Source organism: Pinus tabuliformis, chromosome 6 (assembly GCF_031772625.1).
Source record: "Pinus tabuliformis cultivar Carrire ecotype Pingquan chromosome 6, CPIR1, whole genome shotgun sequence".
Lineage (NCBI taxonomy): Eukaryota > Viridiplantae > Streptophyta > Pinopsida > Pinales > Pinaceae > Pinus > Pinus tabuliformis.
The window spans coordinates 1779465503-1779474860 of NC_142292.1; positions in this window are offsets into that span (position 1 = coordinate 1779465503).

Here is a 9358-nt window from a genome sequence, read left to right on the forward strand (position 1 = left end):
TTTAAAAATAAATAGTCGGCCTTTGCTTGCACTCCAAAAGGTTTGCATGCCCCCAGGTATAAAATATGATTTCAAGGTTACCTCTCAATTTGCAGACAAAACATTTGTTCTATCAGGAGAGGCCTACCTCTTACAAGTTACCCAAATATTGCTCTATTCGCGGTGCAAACAAAACACTTCTTTGACGATGTCTACCGAGATAAACAAAGGTGAGAGACTCCGTCTGTCAACTCACATAACTTTGACAAGAGAATCTTGTTCTAGAATAACCCCTCTTCCACTGACGGACGGGGTACAGACTAGTCATATCCTCCCGCGGAAACCTACCCTATACCCGAAGTTTTCCTGCCGAAGCAGACCAGGATGCATGCCCCCTGGGTTTCAGTCATATCCCTCCGAATTACTCGCGCTCATCGGGAGGACGGACTGGGACTTGAGAAATTTCTTGCGTGAAGAGACCATTTAGGGACGGTATATGACTATTTGCTATGCGTGATACGGGAAATGAAAGCTGGTCCACGAGCTTGACCACTCTTCCTTCGTGCGGAAAACACATTACTCTAAAGAGTGAGGAGACGATGGCTCCCATGCAATAAATATAGTCTCGTCCAAGGAGTAGGTTATAATCCAAGGGTCCTTGAATGACCATGACGTTGATGCGAACTGTCTTCCCCCTCAATGTTATGGGCACATCGGGAAGGATCCCTAAAGGTCGACTGGTTCCTTTATCAAAGCCTGTTAGATTTCTCATTTCAGGCAACAGCGATGGCGAACCAAGCGCTTTCCAAGCAATAGAGGAAAGGATACTCACAGACGCCCCCTCATCTATGATGGTGCCAACCATGACCATTCTGTATATTTGAACGATAATTCGGAATGGTATGCTTGCTGGCAAACGGGGTCTGCCTAGTTGGTTCCAGTCGAAGGATACAACTAGGTTGCTTGGAGGTGGGACCGAGTAGACGGCCGGGTATGGCTCTGATGAACTTCCTTCCTGCGATAAAGGAATGGGTGGATTGCCCCCGTGTTCATCGGAGTCTGTGTTGATGAAGAGAATCTGGACGGTGTCATCCTTATCCTCTTCAGTGACTGTATCATTCGAAGATAAAACCTCCGAAGGCAAGACCGGGTCAACTGCCGCCTCGACCTTTTGACTTTCGTCTGGTATGGATTCAATTGCTTTATCTTCAATGATAGATGCTTCAGCTGACCACTTGAGCGGGCCAGCTGGGTTCTCAACTAGTGACGGACTCGGCAAGAGTTTTTTATATCCAGGAGGGAGTCGTAACGGTGAAACCGGACGATCATCCAAAACTCTTTTAGCCTCGTCTAAGAAGGGACAATGGTGGAGGGCATGGTCGCCTTCGCACAGTCTACAGGGAAATCTAGCTTTCCCTTTTTGTCCTGGGGCTTCACTTTCACTAGTTGACGGTGTGCTTTCAACATGATCTCCAGAGGTTGATGACTCCGGATTGTGAAAACGAGGAGACCAGTCCCTTAGTATCCGGGGGATGCAAGGAAAATCTCTGTGAAAGTGGTCTCCTCTACAAATGACACATGGCGATTTAGGCTTGGTCGGTGTTGTGTGTGGATTTTCATTAGACGACACTTATTTTCCCTTATTTGCCTTTGGCTCCTTCTTCTTTTTCTCTTTCTTCTTCTTTTCCTTCTTCTCCTTAGGAACTTGGTTTTTAGCTTTACCAGTCCCGTCAAGCGAAGAGGAAGGCAGAGAGGAAGAATTAGAGGAAGTAGAAGGTTGGTGGGTAACTCTGGACTCGTCTAACTGCTGATTCGATTGTTCAGGAATGGTGGTGTTCTGAACGACATTGGTTGAGAAGAGCCAAACTGGCAAGCCAATTGTCAGTCCTGGAAGCGACAATGTGGCCATATGGGGCGCACCAACATCTCCCCAAGAGGAGAAGGGACTAGGATTTCCACCAAGGGGAATTCCTTGGTTGGTAGGCTCCATTTTCTCAACCTAAAGATCAACACAGGAAAAGGGTATGAATATTCCGTTTAAAATAAATTTTAACATGCTTTGACACAACTTTTTTTTTTTAGTTTTAAAGAGTCGAGAAAAAACAAAAGATGACTCTAGTCTCCTTCGATTTTACTGAGCCTGAAGTGACAAGTGCTCAGATGGACCTTTTCCGTTAAGGAGTCTGAAAAGGAATGAAAGGGACTGCTCTGGAGGTCTAGGTAGAGGGAGTTCCAAACCAATCGCAAAACCGCAGAATACTTTTTAGGGTACGGGCGGTCAATCTTCCCGAATGCTGTGTTCAGTGCATTGCGATCAGTAGGGCGGCCGACACGGCTTCCTATGGATAAAGGTTTTATGCCTATAGGGGTCTCCCAATATATACTCGACGGTATGTGGGAGCACAAGTCCGTACTGGCACTTATCGTCTCAAAGTGGAGGAATCACCCAACCAACAGTGAGGACAACAGTTACCAGGCTTTACGACGCCGGAATATGTCTCTAGCCTAGACCTCTAGATGTTGTGCGTTAAGTTACAAAGCATTGTTAAGTTCATTGAATTTATTTTAGGTTGATCTTTCTTATGAAGTTTTCCTTTTGGGTTCACCACGAGATGTAGATGTAATTCCTAAAATGCAATCTAAAGATGATAAGCAAGCTTTTATCTCTTTTCAGCAATGAAAATCCTAGCTACAAGGGGAAAAGAAAGACACAATCTTTTCTCAAAGAGCAAAGAGCACACTATAAATGCACTTTTCCTAAATCAAGCCAAACAGACTGTCAATATGCAAATGCACATGTGCATGTATTTGTTTTTCACTTTCTTAATATTGATGCCTAAAAAGAAAGTTGTTGTACAAATTTGAATTCGTTTTCAAATGAAAAACACAAACAAGCTTCTTTTCGAAATCAAAAGGTAGAGACGATTACGACACTTTATGATTTTGAAGTATACACATGTTTCGACACTAGAAATTCACAAATTCAAGCCAAAGGAAAAAGTAAAAGCATAATCGACTGTCAGCAGCAAATAAACTTTCTCCTAAGATCAAAATCGACACTTACGACAGATCTAAATCAAAGGACGACAATATGACTATTCTACTTTTGCAATGGGAAACTGTAAATGACGCAACAAACACACAAAAACAAATACAGTTTCTGTTATACAACTGAGGTGGAATTGAGGCAAAGAAAAGGGGCTTTTAAACAAACACAGACACTGATCACAGGCTGCAAAAATCAGAGGCAAAACTGGAAAAAGTGAGCAAAGAACCTCAGCTAGACAGGGCTAAGCTGATCAACGCACCTGCTACACAGAGAAACTGAATTGCAACATAGGTAGCCCTCTCGAGAACTGCGCTGAAATGCAGAGTCTCTTCACAGAGCCTGCGCTGGAGCAGAAACGAGAATTCTCTCCGGGTTCTGGGTCACGGTTTGCAGTTTAATCTATGGTTTTTGGTCGGGTAAAAGCAATCAGTAATGCACAATCAGAGGGTTGATTTACAAGAGGTTTAAGAGCTATCACAAAGGGTAATCAGATCATTTGTGAATCAACTGTTCAGATCATAAACAGATCCAGTGAATGGACTAGAGTAGCAGATGTCTACTTTGCATTTGTAAATGGCAAATGCAGTTCGATTCGCTACTCCTAAGTTTATGAGATGAACAACAATAGAAACACAAACAAACTAACTAGACACGATCCCCAGTGGAGTCGCCATTTTGTTTTCGAGAAAAGTGTCTATTCAGAACGACCCTATCCCACAGGGTTGTGACAGAGACCTCAGAAACAAACAAGGAAAACTACTCTTGTATTCTTCTTTATGAACTATAAACGAAGATGATTAAGATGAACCGACCTGTGTCTTGCGCTAGTTGTTCGATCCAATCTATCCTCTCTTTGCCAGCTTCCACCGATCTGCTCCCTCACTTGCCCAGTGTCACCAAGTTCCTGCAAGTTCACAGAAGAGAGAAACTACACAAAGACATAGATTTATGTTCATAAAAAGCTTAGGATCAGATTTAAGCTAAACATACAAATATAACACACATCAGATATACAAGCATGTAGGAGAAGCTCAAGTAGTTTTATTGATAAAACAAGAAGATCTAGGAGGAGTTACAACTGATGATTCCTGATCCAGCATCAACCTCCCAGCATAGAATCCCTTCTTCACCTCCAACAAAGCATAAATCACCCAATACTCTGATATCTATCACAAAACCAACAGCAATTCTCTGCAATGTACAAAATTCCAGCCTCCAACCTCCGGATCTCTGGGATGAGAGATCTATATATAGACATTTGCAGAGGTGTGAGTCAGCTCTGGGTTTTTGATTAGTGTCTTCTCTCTGATAGTTCTTGATGCCACTTGGATATCTCATTGATCTCTTACTCATCCTTGGGCGATTTTGAGAGGCAAGTGTCCCAGGGGAAGTTTCTGGAAGATTCCATGATCATCCACCTCGCAAACTGTCTCCGCCACTTGTCTTTTCCCGTCCATCGCACCCTCACAGTGTATTTAGGTGCACTGAAATGCACTTCTCGTGTGTACAAGGTGCGCTGCATAGCACCCTGGCCATGGAGCAAGTGCGCTGATCCAGTTTTGACCAATTTTGAGTAGTTTCTGGTGGAGAACTTCTGGGAGAAGCTGTAATTTGTTGACCTTGTTCCTTTAGGAGTAATAACAACACTTTTAAGGACTTAGGAGCCCTTGGTTTATGGACATTTCATGCTTGGAGCTGTAAGGCACAAAAATGTCTATAACAAATAAGACTTTGTAAGTGGGGACCCTTAGTCAAAAAATTCAAAAAATCAACTCATATATGTTACTCCTTAAGAAACATCGCATCACGCAAAGAATGATAGGGTATTTCCTTGTAAGTCAAAATGATGAAATGCGAGATCGCGATGCGAACTCCATCGCATTGCATGCGTTAAGAAAATCTCACGTTAGAAAACCTTAAGAAAACGCCGATATGCGAAAATGTCAATATGCGATATCGCATATCGCATCTCGCAAAATTGCATGAAAGACACATAACGATTTAACGATTAAGCAATCTGCGATACTGCGATCCGTGATCTTGTGATAGCACGATCAAGCAACCTTGCGATAGCACATCACGCCGAAATTATGGTAATGCGATACAGCGATATGCGATACTACGATGCAAATCACATAAGAATTCCACCGCAAATTTTCCTGGCTGAATATTCAAGAAAAAGTTTTTTGGTTACACGCTTTAATGATGATTAATGTATTCTATGCCAGTTGTTAATAAAATTTGGTTTTGTGTTGTTCGAAGAGCCAGTTCACGTTAGGTGGCGTGTTTTTGCATATCCGTAGCATTTAAACTTTCCTGTCGTTACTTATTATCGTTACTCTCTCCTCACCTGTGAACTGCAGGAACGAAAAACAAAAGTTACACAAAGCAATGTGCAAGAAGCTATGAGGAAAAAGGGTAAAGCTCCAACGTTCAAAGACAGAGAAAAGACGCTCTCATAAATAGATAACGCATGCAACAGAGCCTCAGATTCACAGAATGCTGCTGAGCCATCCATTACAGATCTTTCATATACAGCCATGGTTAAATGAGCACTGAAGGATGCTGATATCAATAGGTAGTTTAATGATCAGGGTCAAGAGCTCACAAGGAAATTATTTTTAAAAATTTTGAAGCTTTATACCCGATAAAGATGAAGAGGCGCAAAAGGAGAAAAATGCATCAGAGAAGCCCGGATCAAAGAACAGAGGCAGTTTACGATGCGTGATTAGTGCCTAGCGCTAATCGCGCATCGCTGAGAAAATTTTTCGAGAAGGAAAGCCTCTAACGGCTCAGTCACCTGTAAGCTCAAAAATTGCAAGAAAGCAATGGTAAAAAACGAACTAGAAATAGAAAGAAAAGGAAGAAACAATCCAAAGGGTTAATCAAGTGAACTAAGATTATTACTGGGCATACGCAGTAAATCCACATAGTCAGAGGATGACTCTCGAGTATATCATTGAATCTGCTGAGAAGATGGTGCCAGCTCTTACCAATTATGTTTGCTTAGCTCAACCAAAAGCAGAAGACAGTCAGCCGACTCTACTGAGGCAAATACTGAATGCTTGCAACATTAAGGAGCAAATGCAGAAATAGTTAGATATTAGATTTAATTTTTAGAAATAGTTTTGTTTATTTTTGCTTAGAAAAAGGGCGTTCATTTAAACCGTATCCTGAATCTGTGTAATTAAGTTATTTATTTATTAGTATTTAAACCCTTCTCATGCATTTAGAGAAGGGTCCAAAAATTTATCAAAAACTTGTCCTCAGAACATGCACTTTTGCACCCTCAGAGGAGGTTTTGGTGAATGAATGGATCAAGATTTGTTGATGTTTGCATTTGATGTCTGCTACTCATGTTGCACTTCTGTAATCTTAGTGGATGTTAGAGCAAGGAGAGATAAATCATTGTCGCTTGAAGCTTATGAGTAGGACTAGTCATAAATGGTACTTTTATCTCTTGACAATTTCTGCTTATATGTTAAAGTGATATACAGTTTTTAGTTGTTTATGTATTATTGCATGAATGCCTGAGTTATCATTTGGCACTTTTGTATGGTGATAGCTATTTATTTATGCTTAATGTATGAATAGCTCATTATGCGATATGTTTTTCACAACTGTTTCGTCTAATTTTTTATGCAAAGTGGTTCATCCTTATTAATTTGTTTTCTTATAATAGCTGAATGATCTTTATGACCAGTTGTTATTTGAAATCTTTTTAGATCGCATCATAGAAGAATCACATCCCGGGGTATTATAGACTTAGATGTTGCTGCTTATTAGATTACAATAGAATAGCATTAGATTACAATTAGAATTAGAATATCTTAAATTAGGAACTGTTAGACCTGGAACATCAAATTCTACACACACACACTCATAGATTGGAAAACTGGTCCCATATCCCCAGTTAGACCCGTTATACCAAACGGATAAGGAGCTGCCAACCAAGGTCCAGACCGGGCGGGTATCCCCCTTGTTGTAGACCCAATTTTCGGGGCTTCAATAGGTTCATTCAAATGCATGTTCCTTGAAAAGTTTGTTGATGACAAGACCCCAGCCATGCTACTCAAAGAATTGGGAAGCCTCAAGATGGAGGGAAAATAGAAAGTGAAAGACTTCAATCAGAGGTTTACACGCATATTGAACAAGTTTGCAGCAGACAATACACCTCATGACTCCATCACTGTTGATTACTACACGTCCGCACTGTCGGCCAGCATTGCACAATTCGTCTAGTGAGCTGCGAAACCAACACTCTTAGAAAAATGCGAAGAGGCTATTGTTGTTAAGAAGTACCTACACGCAATTGGAGTCATCAAGGATGACAAATCAACAAAGGACTCTATGGATAAGAGCAGGAAGTCCCAAGAAATGTCGAGTAAGGGTAGAGACAAGGAAGCAACTAATATTGAGACCCTCATTCGCCTTGTCAAGAACTTGACTACAGAAGTTTCTGAGCTCAAACAATGGAAAATGGACACATTTGAAAACAAACATCCTCCCAGATAGAGATAGGCAACCAACTCATCAAGCAGCAACCGGTTCGGTCTAAAAACTACGCAAAAACGTATGTTCTAGGTCGAGCAATGTGTAGATCCTAATTTATGTTCTTTCCACGAAGAACATCACCCCGAGAAATCTTGTTTAGATTGGAAGTGAGTTGCAATCTCTTTCTACAGTCATACACTCGATGCAGAAAGAAATATGCAGGAGAAGCTAGAAGAAACTGATGATGATGAAGAGGTTGCACCGGATGAACCATCAAGCTCTGGGCATATGGTGAATGCGTATCAGTGCTCGCGAATGATGTCAAAGATGAATAATGAGAAGTAGCCCCTAAAGCAAACTGACCATTACAATATTAGGAGTAAAGGGGCTCCCCCACACTTGGGGAAATGCAAGAGAAGATGAGACTACTAATGAGGAACGCTGACCCATTGGCCGCCCCAATGCAGAAAACACAAAACAAGTCTGGGAAGACAGCGGCGGACAAGAGTACATCCATGAGAAGCAAGCTGCAAAACACTCCATCGAACAACATGAACATCCATTCTATGCCAGACATCTCAGTAATTCTACCACCTTTGGACTACGAAATTGTTGATGACATGAAGAAAAATTGGGCAAACATCAATTTGTTCGAGTTAGCTAAGATCCAGAGTCAACGAGATATCCTGCTACGCACATTGGGATAGAAAACAACAGACAACGTAGCCTCTACCAGCAAGGGAGCAAGCACACCTCCTAGATCACTTTCCACTATGCTCAATACACTCCAAATGGAAGAAGCAAACTCAGGTTGCCCTCCGTTCTTGCTATCTTTTGAAATTTTCAACTGCAATGTCCAAAACTACTTGGTTGATTCCAGTGTGGTAGCCAACATCATGCCCCTCTCCATTGCGAAAAATATCAATGCACAATGGAGCGAGACATCCACGTGAATCATCCAACTTGATCAAACATTGGTACTAGCCATTGTTGAACTACAAGGTGATCATCTGACTATCTCATGATGGTCGAGTCCATCAATGCATCAACATAGTGGTTGTAGACGTACCAAAAGCATGCGGTCTACTACTCATTAGAGGCTGGTCCAGCAAGGTAGACGGATATTTTGCTACAGACTGGTCTCACATGTGGCTTCCATACAAGGGCAAGTGCAACCGAATCAGGGTGTTGTCTGAGAGGTACATGAAGCATAATTTCACTCCCCTTAATGGTGAGAATGAACCATTGGGCTTCATGAAACTCATGTTTGGAAATTGCCTCCTTCAAATAGCATTGGGGTGTTATCCTACATGGCCAACTCCAACCCCACCAGACACACAGTTGGGACTCCTTCCTTGCCCAACTGATGATAATGAAACTTGTACAGTACATTGCACCAATAGTAGCAACAGTAGCAGTGGTACTAGCACATCAAGCAGTCCATGTACAGACAAGTTGTGGACCGTGTACTTTGACAAATCAAAGGCATAGGACGACTCAGGATCCGAGTGTGTCTTGATCGACACTTACAACAGGAAGCATCTGGTTTCAAGTCGCTTGGAGTTGGAGTGCACGAACAATGGTTCTGAGTATGAAGCACTCATGTTAGGCTTGTAGAAAGCCGTAAGCCTCAACGTGGTCACACTCAAAGTGGTAGGTGATTAAGAGATAGTGGTATGGTAGGTACGTAACACCATTCACTATTTATCACCGCATCTCAAAGTTACCAATAAGAGGTATGGCGACTAGTCTCAAACTTCCAAGAATTTAACATCATTGTTGTACCACATACGCGTAATGTAGCTGCCAATGCACTGGAAAATGCAGCTTTGAGAA